The 14,599-nt window shown below is 36.4% G+C and overlaps 1 pseudogene; it reads left to right on the top strand.

The window, feature by feature from the left end:
• Nucleotides 1-9,265: 9,265 nt before the first annotated feature.
• On the top strand, nt 9,266-10,543 carry LOC128117419 (heterogeneous nuclear ribonucleoprotein H2-like; annotated as a pseudogene).
• Nucleotides 10,544-14,599: the final 4,056 nt, after the last annotated feature.

The raw sequence follows: 14,599 nt of genomic DNA on the forward strand, positions 1-14,599 counted from the left end.
GTTAACTGGTACAGTTAAAAGTCCATTTATATAAAACTAAGCAGAATTTAAGCACAGAAAACAAAAACAGCACTTTTATTTACACCAAGGAGTACATTTAATGAGCTATGGTCAATGTTATTCCAGGAATAAAATATTGCAATAAAAAAATTGAAGAGGAGATTTACACCCAGAAATATACTCAGCTTGTCTCAAAAGGCCAGGATAGTAAGAATCAAAGAGGCAAATCAAGAAATTATTCAATACAGGCCCCAGTGAAAGGAAAACAAGATTGTTGACATTGGGTTTAGTTAAAAATATGGAGACAGCTACATGCACAGCATGGTTCTAATATTAATGGTAGAAGGATTAGTAGCACCACTATTTTTAAAGGAGCCATGGCAGCATGCACAATTTCATAGACCGTTTTGCACTCAGTTTGCCTGTTCATTTCTCATATAACTTATGTAATTAGTATGTTTATTTTTTTTATAAACTAAAAACAGTCTTTACATTATTGAGTCTGGCTAAAAGATTTGTGAAACTCCACAGCTTATGTTCTGAAATCCATCACAGAGTGTACACAAACATGACTATGATGGTTCCAGGGATTTTCACTCTAGCTTTGCATACTTAAGAACTCTTTCTGCCATATGAATAAATATTTCCCTTTGGCACTTCTTTACTTGAACTGTGTTCATAGCTTCTTTGATGTTTCCAACACGGCTTGTGATATGCTACATTTAATTAACTACAGCTCATTTTAATAGTTGCTCCATTTTCATCTTCTTGAATCTTGAGTGACACATCTGTTCCCTTGATAAGATTAAGCTTAGAAGGCTGCCTACATTGATAGCAACACTTGCTTGCATTCATGGTATTAAATCTTATCAGTGTCCATTTCTCAAAATAACAAAGCTCCAATTTTACTGAAACATGTGCACTTGTGATCTGAAAATGAACTTTAGCCACTTATGGACAATGTATAACTTGGGTGCAAAATAGTAACGGTGTTAAGTGTTATTGAAGAAAATGATTGCACATTTCCTGCCATTTTGTTTGAATGTCTCCAGGGTTTTGTAACAAACATAACTAACATTTCAAAGTTTAATTCCTTCTTTGGGGAATACTTTTGTATAGTAGCTACTGTCTACACTTTCAACTTGGTCTGTCATCATTGGATATGTGAAAGGTACAAATGTATCTTTAAATTGATTATCTATGATATGCACTGGAAAAAATTTAACCCAAAATTCATACTGCTGACAATGGGAATGCAGAAATAATTAGAAATTGTTACCAACAGAGCTTATCATTTAATCTAACACTACCTGAAATCTATTTCCTTTTTTTAGGGGGGTTCAAGACAGGGTTCCTCTGTGTAGCCCTGACTATCCTAGAATTCACTTTGTAGACCAGGCTGGCCTCAAACTCACAGAGATCCACCTTCCTCTGCCTCTAGAGTGCTGGAATTAAAGGCATACACCACCACTACCTGCCTATTTCTTAAAATGTTAATATTACTTGAGACACTGGATCTTAAATTTATTAATTGTCCCAATAATAACTAGTATAATTAAAGTACTGAAAGGTTTAAAATCAGTAGATGAAACAACCCCTACATTTTTAAGCAAATAAATCTCAAATTTGCTTGATTACAGTTTTCTTGCCCTGTCTCCCTTGTTTTATCTTATTCGTTCCCTTTTCATTTCCCCATGACTTAAAGTCAGTTGAAGCTAGCATAACTATGGCACTATCAGGCACGATTTGTTCTTACTCATTAACCCCTTCCATTGCCTTGCTGACCTCCTTCCTTTGTCCTCTCCATTGTTCCCTTCTGTTTTCATGTCATGAGTATCCCATTGCTACATTTGCCTTCTCCCCTATTACAATCACTTCTTCTTTCCCATTGTCTCCTCTTTGGTTTTATGGCACGTGAATATACACACACACTCAAATTCAACTTTAAACCTAAGTTCTCTGTATAAGAAAGAATACATTGTGGTGATATTTTGTTTGAACTCTAACAAATAAAGCTTGCCTGAAGATCAGAGTGTGGAGCTAGCCACTAGAGGCCAGCCAGTGGTGGCACACACCATTAATCCCAGCACTTGGGATGAGGAAACAGGAAGTGATGTGGCTGGCTAGAGAAAGGAGGTGATAAATTGGGGTGGAGACAGGGGCTTGGCCAACTGAGGAGTTGGAGAGGTAAGAGGTGGCAGTAGCTAATTTCTTTCTTTTTCTGATCTTTCAGCATTTACCCCAATATCTGGCTCTGGGTTTTTATACTTAAGATCAATTAAGATGCACACTACAATATGTAATGTTTGTCTTTCTGAATTTGGCTAATTTTCCCTTAACATAATTTTAAGATTTTAATGATATATATTTTCAAGAAAAAATATTGGGAATTCTGGTATGGTCTATGGCAAAGAAAATTTAAAAAATTTAAACATACAATTATTTCTTTCCTCAGCAACAGATTTGTAAAAAGAAATATTTAGTCAACACCTGTAGAGGTCTTGGAGAATTACTGGGAAAGGGTAGGTGATATCTATTGGTTATAAAATGTTGTTATGGAGTAATTCTGTTTTTTTCAACTTTTTAAAAGGATGATCACATTTAAAGTGAACCATTCTCTTGTGAAAATGTTAATACAGTCCAGAAACCTTTGATGTATCTCCTGCTTATTGTTCATATTAATAGGACAAGAGGTAATTTAAATGTTCTGTTTCAATTATCGTGAATCATATTTGTGCTAATCCATAACTCTCAGACCAATTTTTTGATGAATTTTAATTCCATAATACTGTTCTTTCATATAAAAGGAACTGTGGTAGTTTCCAAGTTGAGGTTTTATAGTTTTTAGCGACAATAGATAGATGACATCGGCAATGTAAAAGAAGAGTAAGGGATCTGAGTGCTATCTTCCAACATCAGTCCTGGACAGCTACCAACTAGTCTCCCCTAGATGCCCTAGAGATGGCCCACTCTAAAAGATGCTGTCACGCCTGCCCTGCCACCTCAAGAAGCAGGGTATTTACACTAATTTAAACCAAGATTTTCTCATCAATAGTTTAAAAGTTCAGATGAAATTCTCTAAACAGAAGGTATCAATGTTTTTTGTTTTTCAATTTTGTTTTCATCCAGCCAAGCCATTGACATGAATAGAGTGTTTTGTATAAACCAGCTATTCTCAGAGGAACATAATTTATATTTTCAAATCTTTGGAAGTAAAGTGGTACCATAATTTACATTTTCTAAGTTATCACATTAGAACATGATATAATAGTCGGCTTTTTGTGTTAGAGTTGCTCATAATTGTATGAATCAATAATAAATTAGCATGAAATAGCAATTCTATTATGTCAGCAGGCATGTCCTCAAGGTCACTTTAAATGATTTATGACTGAGAAAATTAATATAGATTTTATGATTTGTTTAGGTGACTTTTGTATACAGAGGCTAAGAATTCCTCAGGTGTTTCTGAGTATTCAGTATTTCTCCTTACCAGAAATACTATACCATGAAAGTACTCTACAGTGAAAGCAAAAATTGCAATGATAAATCTTTTATCTTTTAATAGTCATTTCTTTGATCATTCATTTCTTCAACATATGTTAAGTTTATACTTAGCACTACACTCGGTAAAGGCCTATGCAGAAATCTGAACAGAACACAGAACCCTGACTAAGGGACTAGTGAATAAAAAGAAGAACCTATTATAGAAAAATTGAAACATCTTAGGCACTATAAGAAAGAGGAGATGTACATAAAACACAGAGGCAAAAACAACAAAGAATTTCTTCATACTAAAGATCAATCCAACAACCAAGCATCAGCAGAGTGAGTAGGATAAGAGTACACTTTTGGAGCTACATAGAACAGAGACATTCTTTATCATACTGTCTTATTTTGCTATCTATTGCTGTGATAAATCATTGACCAAAACTAACTTGGAGAGGAAGTTTGGAGAGCTGCCTCAATAGTGAAAAAAAATGGCTGCTCTAACAAAGGTCCCAGGTTCGATTCCCAGCACCCATATGCCCATATGGTAGCTCACAACCATCTCTAACTCTAGTTGGAGAGGATATGATGCCATATGCTGGCTTCCACAGGAACAGCACACATGTGATGCACATCAACACACACACACACACACACACACACACACACACACACACACACACACACAGATAAAGCACCCACACACATAAAATAAAATAAAATTAAAATTAAAAGCAAGTTGGAGAGGAAAGGGTTTATTTAGCTTATAAATTCTGATCATGTACTATCATCGAGGGAAGTTGGGATAAAAACTCAAGCCAATGAAGAGGCAGGAATTGTTAGAAAGCTGCCTACTGGCTTGCTCAGTTTGCTTTCTTTTACAGCCCAGGCCTACCTCCCCCAGAGTGGCACATCATACACTGGACTAGTTTCTCCCATATCAACCAAAAGTCAAGAAAATATGATACACATATATGCATATAGATCAATCTGATAGATTTCTCTCTTCCCAGGTGACTCTGAATTTATGTCAAGTTGACAGAAATTAATCAGCATAATTAATCTCCCAATTTTATGGAAGTCTTATCAATCAAATATGTTAATGGTATGTTCTAAATACTGAAATGTTAAGTAAAATGAATGACTTAGTTTCATAAATATCTTTAAGCACTTAGTGAGTACACGCTAACAAAATAAAATTGTGCCCTATCAACATGAGGAATGGTGCAGAATAATACCATTCTTAATATTTCAGATGTATGCAGATTTCACAATTGGAAAGAATGGAAATTGATACTATATACAACAAAGTGCACATATTAATTTAAAGTAAGTTCAGAACAAACACAGCTCTGACAACCAATTTGGATCATCTAAATTGAAATTGGATTAAGAAATTACTATAACATTAATGACACATGTCTTTGGCATTATCTATGAAGAGATTTCCAATAATGATTAAGGAAGAACATCTTGCTGAATGTAGGCAACACCAATGGGTGAGGATCTGGACTGAATGAAAAAGACATATAAACACTGCTATTTCCCTTTCTAGTTTCTTATTCTGCTGAGATGTAAGGATGTGAGGAGCCCCAGCCATTTGATTTTGTGATGTGGAACAATCTACAAGTCTATGCATTTCCTACCACAACAGACTGTATCCTCTCAAACTGTGGGCTAAATGATACTTCTCCTCTGTTAAGTTTCTTCTGCTTGGCATGTTGTCACAGCAATGAGGGGATTAACTAGTATAACAGCTGACTTAACTTTTCATTTTCCATCCATTCACACAATTGCATTCCAATAGAGAAGCTCATTTACACATCCCCCAAATGTGTTTTTAACTCATTTAGGAAGATAGTTGAGTGTATAAATGTTGATGGTGATGTATAATCAAAGCATTACACATTTCTCATACTCCAGGTAAGAAAGACACCATAATTAAAAATGTACATGCACTTTTCTAGTTGCCACCTTATTAAAAATAAAATACTACATAAGCTTATTAAGATCATCTAGATTACTCCAGTCAATTTTCCTATATGGAACTCTAAATCATGGATACAAATGCTTTAGCTATTATAACTGACTGAACTAAATGTGCTGTGTGTTTATATATATGATTATTGAATTCCGGACTCATTGCCCAGGATTGGTTCAGTTATAATTACAAGCTACTAAGGGAGGAGCCCTGTAGAATACGTAGTCAGCGGGAGATATTTTGATTCAAAATTATCAAATTAGATATTTTAGCAACAGAAAAGAATAAGTATATCCCTCACAAATTATAGATAATAGTCCAGGTTTCAGGTTCAACAATGAAAAGAAAAGAAACCATAAAGAATGTTGGAAAAGAAGAAAATTTGGGAAAGAAAGGTGAGGTCCTGCAAGTAGGTTTTTCTTTGGGAGATGGTAAGGAATAGACTGTGAGCTTTTGGAGCTAAGCTAATTAGTATAAAAGGCTATCATAAGTAGTAAGATTGTCATTTTGTCAGTCTTCATAAACTTTCTTGATTAAAAATGACTGACACTGACATTCAAAATGAATTCCTTTGCAAAACAGAGCAGAACAAAATAGCTTTGCTCAGCCAGTTGAAGATTCCTCAGTCCCTTTGGATAAAAGATAATAATGTGTTTCATTTAAGATTCAGAAACATGGAGAATAATGTGGATTAGATGCAGAATTTACCAATATCCATCAAGTTCAAAGAAAAAAGAAATGCCGCCACTAAAGAGTACAAGTACAATTCAATAATTGGAAAAACTAGAGAAACAACCTTACTATGGACTTCATGTCCAGATCAAGACATCAGTGTTGGATTCCACATTGATACTGTTTTGCATTTAGGACTATTCCTGTTAAAATTAGGATGACAATCAGAAGGGAAATCATAGCAGAGACAATGTTAAGAATATTTTTGAAGAAAAACGTTTGGAGGCAAAAGATAATGACTGAATACTTACTAAGTGAAAATTTGTTTGATGAGCTCCCACAACTCATTGAAATAGCATGCTATGCCACCTATCATTCTTCTGCTGAGATTGTGATCTGTATGCAGAGACTCAGATTTGTGTATGCTGGTGTGTAGGCACCTCCTTGCTCTAGTGTTATATTTGATATTACTAAGTTTTGTATTTTACATTTCACCATAGGAAATGACTCCTTGTTTTCTGTCAAAGCACTTTAGATATTAAATTCCAATCTCAGTTCAATCAAAACTAATAAAATCGTTGTTTTAAAATATAAAGGAATCAACAAATAGCACAGGATTGGCTGTGTGTTGCTACCATTTTAGCATTTTTGTATCATTGGTTTTATGATTTATTTGCTCTGAAAATCTTTTCTTTTTTGCTTTAAGAACTTCATATGTGTGTACAGTGAAATATGATCACATCAATGACATATTTCCCACTTGTATGTACCATACCACACAGCTCTCAACTTTCTATCATCCGTTTTTTGTTTTGTTTTGTTTTTTCATAGCCCCTAAATTCAGTGAGTGATACCCATATGTGAGTGGATGTGGAGCCATCCACTGGAACATAAGAAATCTATCAAAGTCACATCCTCATTAAAGACTGATTCTCTCTCCCTCAGAAACTATGCATTGCTAATAGTTATCCACATGGGATGGTGCCTTGAGATCATCTGCCCCATCTCTGCCAGGATTTTGACTGACTTAATCTTGTATAGCCTGTGTACAGGTAATCATAGTTATTGAGTTCATAAATGTGATATTATATCATGTGCAGAAGAGAAGAGTTCATGTCACTCTCCCTCATCAATCATCTCTTAAATTCTTTCTGCCTCCTCTTCCAAAATGTTCAGAGACTGAAGAGTAGGGAACAGCTAATGTAGATGTGCTGTTTAGGGATGAGCACTTAATCTCTTATTCTAGCATTTTGACCAGTTATGCATCTCTCTGGTTTTTGCTCTCCACTATTGGTGGAAGAATTAAGGAAACTCCACGTAGTTAAAAGGGAGATTTATTTGGGGTTTTACTTACAACAAGTAAAGGGATAGGTTACAGGGTCCAGGAGAGGTAGAATGCACTTCAGTGGTGTTCTCCAGAGAACTCTGCTCAGTCTAACATCCAACATCCAGGATTACCAGGAACCAAGAGAGCCAGCACATCCAGATCTCGGGTCTTAAGGGCTCCCGTCTCGGCCTCACCTCATAGGAGTGACAGTTACTGGAAGCCTCAACAGGGGTAGTGCTTCCAGGTCAAAGCTGGAACAGCTATCCACTATAGTCCACTGCTTAAAGAAGCTTCTCTGACCAAGGTTGAGAATGGTCCAAGTCTATGGGTATGGACTGAGAATTAATAATATGAAAATGACCACTTTACTAAAAGGTATTTACAGATTCAATGAAATCCTAATAAAAATCCCAACAGAATTTTTCACAGGCATAGAAAAATAAAACACAAAGAAATTTCTGTGGCGGCACAAAAAATCAAGGATAACTAAAATGATCCTGAACAAAAGCAGACCTGATTTCAAACAATACTACGGAGCCACACTAATTAAAACAGCACAATACTGGCACAAAAACAAACACATTGATTAGTGGAATACAACTGAGGACCTGAGTAAAGGTATATTCAAAAACAGTTACCTGATTTTTGACAGAGATTCCAAAAGTAGTATTAGAAAAAAGGCCGGCGTCTTTGTCAAAAGTTATGAAAAACTGTATTTCAATATGCAGAAAAATGAAACCAGATCTTTTATCTCACCCCATGACCAAAACTCAGCTCCAAATAGATCAAGGAAATCAACCTAATACCTGTATCCTGAAATTGCTAGCAGAAAAAAATTAGACAATGTGTCTAAACTTGTAGATGCATGTAATGATTTTCTAAATAAGATTCTAATATCACATAACGTAAGACCAGCTATCAAAATGTGGGAATCTCACAAAACTAAAAAGTGTAGTACAGCAGGAAAATGAATAGGCAGCTAATAGTATGAGAAATCTTCTCCAGGCATTCATCTGACAGAGGATTATTGTCTAAAATAAATAACTCAAAAAACTAAACATTAAGAAAATAAGCAACCCCAGTTTAAAAATTGACTGTGAAAATGGACAGAAAATTCTCAAGAGAAGAAAGTCAAATGGCTAGGAATCGCTGTAAGAAATGTTCAACCACTAGAAACATTCTAGAAACACGGCTCAGCTGTTAAGAGAACATGTTACTATTGTGGAAGTTCCAATTTGGTTCCTAGATCCCACATAGCACTTACAAATCATCTGAAACTCCTGTTCCAGGGAATCCAATGCCCTATCTTGCCCTCCATGGACACCAGGCATGCATGTGGTATACACTCTACACATATTTACAAGCAGGCAAAACATTCATACATGTTAAATAAAAATAAGTAAGTTGGTCATCCATCCAGAAACTAAACAAATAATGGAGATAACAGACATTATGACTCAAATGGACCTAACATATATATATACAGAATATTTCACCCCCAAATAAATAAGTCTTTTAAAATGTGTTCAACTTTCTTAGCAATCATGAAAGGCACACTAAGACTTCTTCGAAGATTCTACCTCATCCCTATCAGAATGGTCATCGTTAAGAATACAACTGTTGAGAGTTGCTCACGTAACCAAGATCTCACATGACGTAGGCACTCACGTGATCAATCACTTACGTGAGCAGAAGTAGTTCTGGTCGTCTATTGTCTCACTATAGCCGTTTAAGGGAAGAAGGAGGATAATCCCCTGGTCTCCTTGGAGTGCTGCAGCAAACATTTTTATGTATCTGTCGACCAGATTCCTGGAAGAAACTTTCGCAGGGTCAAAGGCCACGTTGAAATTGTGTTGAGTCAAGATTGCCACCAAGAGCCCAACAGTCACCATGATGCTGAGCACAGAGGGTAGGGAGGGGTTCGTGGTGAAGGTTAGGGGCCTACCCTGGTCCTGCTCAGCCGAAGAAGTGATGCGCTTCTTCTCTGATTGCAAAATCCAAAATGGCACATCAGGTGTTCGTTTTATCTACCCCAGAGAAGGCAGACCAAGTGGCGAAGAGTTTGTCGAACTTAAATCTGAAGATGAAGTGAAATTGGCTTTAAAGAAAGACAGAGAATTCATGGGACACAGATATATTGAAGTATTCAAGTCCTACAGTGTTGAAATGGATTGGGTGTTAAAGCATACAGGTCCAAATAGTCCTAATACTCCCAATGATGGCTTTGTAAGGCTTAGAGGACTCTCATTTGACTGTATCAAGAAAGAAATTGATCAGTTCTTTTCAGTGTTGGAAATTGTGCCAAATGGGATAACACTGCTGGTGAACTTTCAGGAACAGAGCACAGAGGAGGTGTCTGTGCAGTTTGCTTCACGATAGGTGAAAAGGCCTTAAAGAAACACAAGGAAAGAAATCTTCAAGAGTAGCAGAGCTGAATTCCGAACCCACTATGATCCCCCTTGAAAGCTCATGACTATAAAGCGCCAGGATCCTTATGATAGGCCACAGGCCGGAAGAGGGTATAATAGCATTGGCAGAGGAGCCCGGTTTGAAAAAATGAGGCGAGGTACCTATGGTGGAGGGTGTGGAGGCTATGATGACTATGGAGGTTACAATGACGTGTATGGTTTTGGGTCTGATAGATTTGGAAGAGACCTAAACTATTGCTTCTCAGGAATGTCTGATCATAGATTTGGAGACGGCGGGTTCACTTCCCAGAGCACCACAAGGCACTGTGTACACATGAGGGGGTTACCATACAGAGCCACTGAGAATGATATTTATAATTTCTTCTCACCTCTTAGTCCCATGAGAGTACACATTGAAATAGGACCGGATGGCAGAGTTACAGGTGAGGCAGATGTTGAGTTTGCTACTCATGAAGATGCTGTGGCAGCTATGGCAAAGGATAAAGCTAATATGCAGCACAGGTATGTGGAGCTCTTCCTGAATTCCACTGCAGGGACAAGTGGAGGAGCTTATGATCATAGCTATGTAGAACTCTTTTTGAATTCTACAGAGGGGCCAGCGGTAGTGCTTATGGTGTCTCGGGGAGCTGTGGCTTCCTCAGTAATTAGATCGGTAAATACCCTGTCATCATAGATCCTTTTTCCAGTAACTGATGGAAGCAGATGCAGAGATCCAGAGCTAAACACCAGGCCGAGCTCCAGGAGTCCAGTTGAAGAGACAGAAGAACGATTCTGTGAGCAAGGGGCATCAAGATCATGAAGGGGAAACCTATGGAAACAACCAAACAAAACTAGTGGGAACTCATGAAATTTAGACCAACAGCTGTGGAGCCTCCACGTGACTGGACTAGGCCCTCTGCATAAGTGAGACAGTTGTGTAGCTTGATCTTCTTAAGGGGCCCCCAGGCAGTAGGATCAGGATCCATCCCTGGTGAATGAGCGGGATTTTTTGAGCCCACTACCTATGGTAGGACACCTTGCACAGCCTTGATACAGGGGGAGGGGCTTGGACTTGCCTCTACTGAATGTACCTGGCTCTGCTGGCTCCCCATGGGAAGCCTTACATTCTTGTAGGAAGGAATGGGGGGTGGGTTGAGGGGGTAGGCTGTAGGGGTGGGAGGAAGGAAGAGGGCGATCTGTGATTGGTATGTAAAATGAATAAAATTTTTCTTAATAAAAAATACTAATAGAAAAAAGAAAAAACACAACTATCAAATATTGGCATGGATGTGGTAAAAGCAACATAAATAAATAAATGATGAAAATAAATACATAAAATAAATTTGAAACTAGAATCCACATGTGAGAGGAAATATACATTGTTTGTCTTTCTAGGATGGCATTACCTCATTCAGTATAATATTTTCCAGTTCCATACATTTACCTGCACACTTTACAATTTTATGTTTCTTCATAGCTGAATAGAATTCCATCATGCATATATAGTACATTTAATTATCTATTTATCAGTTGATGGACATCTAGGTTGATTCCAATTTTGATCAATGGAACAATTACCCAAGCTTAAATACATGCACACCAAACACCAACATAATTTATTTCATTAAATCATGCTACTTGACTTCAAGACACAGACTAGTCCAACTCAGTGATAGTGAGTAACTTCAAGCCCCTACTCTCTCCAATGGACTGTACAGCAGAGCTTTATGGAAACCCTGTACCTCAATTTCAAAATACAACATTTTTATGAAAATAATTCAAATTGACTCTCCCTGAATGGGTAGACTCCAAAGAGACATGCTAAGTCAAATGAAAATAACAGTACAAGGCATGGAATGACTCCCTATGAGTTATTGGTCAGAAAGACCCCAGAAGTCTCCCTAACAATACATACTGTTGACATTGCTCTTGGTTACCCACCATAAGTACATGGTAATATCCCGTTCCTGACTGTAGGACATAGGAAAAGCAATCTCAAAACAAACCTGTAAATTTTGTCCCTGTTGGCTGTTTTTCATGAGAGACTATGCAGGCTGCTGTTGTAACAGCAACTTGTCAGGTAAGATGTACACACTTGTACAATAGTGGTGTGACTGTTATGGAGTAATTAACCACTTTCTGACTGAATTTGAGGCTTGTTCCACAGGAAAGAATTGCATGTCTAGTGATGTAATCTTGGTCAAAGGCCCATACACCACTAGGGAGGTCATGTGTGTGTGTGTGTGTGTGTGTGTGTGTGTGTGTGTGTGTGTGTGTGTGTGTGTGTAAGTACCCATATATGTAGGCTGTTCTAATCTTTGTCAGAGAGGCTTGGTTTTCAGCTCATAGAAGAATGTCTAATTTTAAGGATCAATATGCATTAGAAGATGTTGGAGAAGAAAGGAACAAATTTAGAAGTTGCCTTGTGTACCCAGTTATTCCAAATGGTAACATGTTACCTAAATATGATGAGATATCAGAAACAGCAAAATGTATCATGAAAACCAGAACAATTGATTTTTAGCAAATTATTATAAAATGATGGTTTTCCCTACCCAAACCACTTTGGCATAAGAAACAAAGATATATAAGGTATTTTATGTTGAAATCTCATTGTTATCTGTAGGCTGTACTTCACATGTTCAACTATAATCACATGATGTCTACATTCAGATTGCATTTTATCAGGACTTGTCTAAATAGGAAAGAGTTAAGGTTTATCTCTATAATGCATGTCTGGGAGGCAACTAGTAGTAAGAAATCTTGTCCTTCTCAAGTTTAAAATCTTTAGTTAATTTTGGAAATTTCATGGTTCTCCCTTTAGACTATAAAGATCCAATTTTAGCCATTCCAGGATTTGCATCCTTCTTTAATGTATTCATTTACCTCAGAAAGTATCAAAAATACAGATCTGGCAGAAGGCACTTTGAAATGTATGAAATCATGATGAGTATGATAAATCCTATTATACACCTGTGTACATTATTGACACTGCTTAACAGATTGAATCAGCTACCTTCTGGAGTACCCAGTATGTTTCTGCTGTGATTGTTTGACATGTTCAAAATAACCAAGTGAGAAGGCAGATGAGTAAGTACCATTATTTGCATGCTTACCAGGAACAATCTCAGGTGTTACAGTGTGCACCATCTGGTTTAATTTGTCTAATCCCACTTTTAATTGAGTAATAAAATCTCCAAGTTTCATTTTATCTGGAAGTTAAAACTCATAGAATTTGATGCATTTTCTCCAAAGTCACACTGATGTTAAAACTCAAAATTTGAACTGAATCTTTGTTCATTCCATGCATATTTAATCTTCCAAAGATATGCCACTTTATGAGGGAAACTCAGGTCTCTAGAGATAAACTCCTTGGCTAATTTCAAAGACCCCAGATATTCCATTGTCTGATATCAAATTTCATATAAATAAAGAAGTGTTTATTTTGTAAATTTTCATGTATGCAAATATTATCATAAATATTCCATTCATGGTTGTGTTTTGTTTGTAAACCCATGCTGTTTCTGAAAGTCTAAGGAGCAATGTGTTAGAAGAAAACAATTTCCATTTTCAAAGTCTTGATTCTTTGATATCATTTTATGTCAAAAGGGGAGACTGTTCATATGACAAATATTGGTGAGAAAGTCACCCATTCCTTTAATCAAGCAATACTTCCAGCAGTATCTAGCCAAACTGAACATGAGACTCTCTTTGGTCACCACATGTATCTATGCATAACAAGGTCATTAAGACAAGTCAGAAGATGGAGGAATGAAAGCAAACTTGAGAAAAACAGAATACAGAACAATGAACCAGAACAAACACTTTTTGGTTGCTGTCAGGATTGGATCTCAGAAGTAGTATTTTACTTATGAACTAGCCAAAAACAACTTTAAGTTCTAAAGCTAATATCATTCCAGACATAGAATGTGGAAGGTGATTGTAAATAGGTGTTAGAGAGGGCATCCATATCTTGATATGAGGACATAATGTATGTGTTGGGTTAAGCCAAATTAAAAAAAAAACATGTAAATTGTAGAATCTCACATTTTTCTCAGTTGCAACCCTTTTTACCCCAGAAGGTTTTAAATAATTCTTGGTGTATAGATATACAAAGTAGGTACACAAATCAAACATTTAGTCATAATAAATCAAAAAATTTGTTTTGAAATTTCTTTGAGACATATATATATATATATATAATTTTACCATATATTAAAAATAAAAGCAAATTTGCACATAAGTGATATATATATGTATATATATATATAATTTATTATTTTGAGGTGAATAATAAAATCTTGGCTGAATATATGGTCAATATAGTACAGTCATTACTGATGAGGATGCCACTTATCATAGACACACAATATTAAATGAGAGAAGTATGTTCAAGGCCTGTTCAGAAGTAGATGCAAATTCTCTGTGTAATCCCAACCAAGATTCATTTAATAAATACTTACAAAACTCAAGTGAGTAACTCAGTGAATTTCAAAATCAAACATTCTGGAATGTTGGTAAGGAAATATTAAGTTCTGTGATTTCTGTATTTAATCCATTATGTCTGTTTATGAGGACAAAATTCTTTGTATATACGGTAGAGTACTGCAATTCATAGCAAGCAGTAGTCTCAAATCAGAGGCAAGGTGATTTGGGAAGCATTTGTTGGCATTGCCTGACAAAGTATCATGTGCAAACTATGTGAGCATGTCGTATAGCCAGCAG

This window comes from Peromyscus californicus, unplaced genomic scaffold, assembly GCF_007827085.1.
Source record: "Peromyscus californicus insignis strain IS unplaced genomic scaffold, ASM782708v3 Scaffold_10__1_contigs__length_136768540, whole genome shotgun sequence".
NCBI lineage: Eukaryota > Metazoa > Chordata > Mammalia > Rodentia > Cricetidae > Peromyscus > Peromyscus californicus.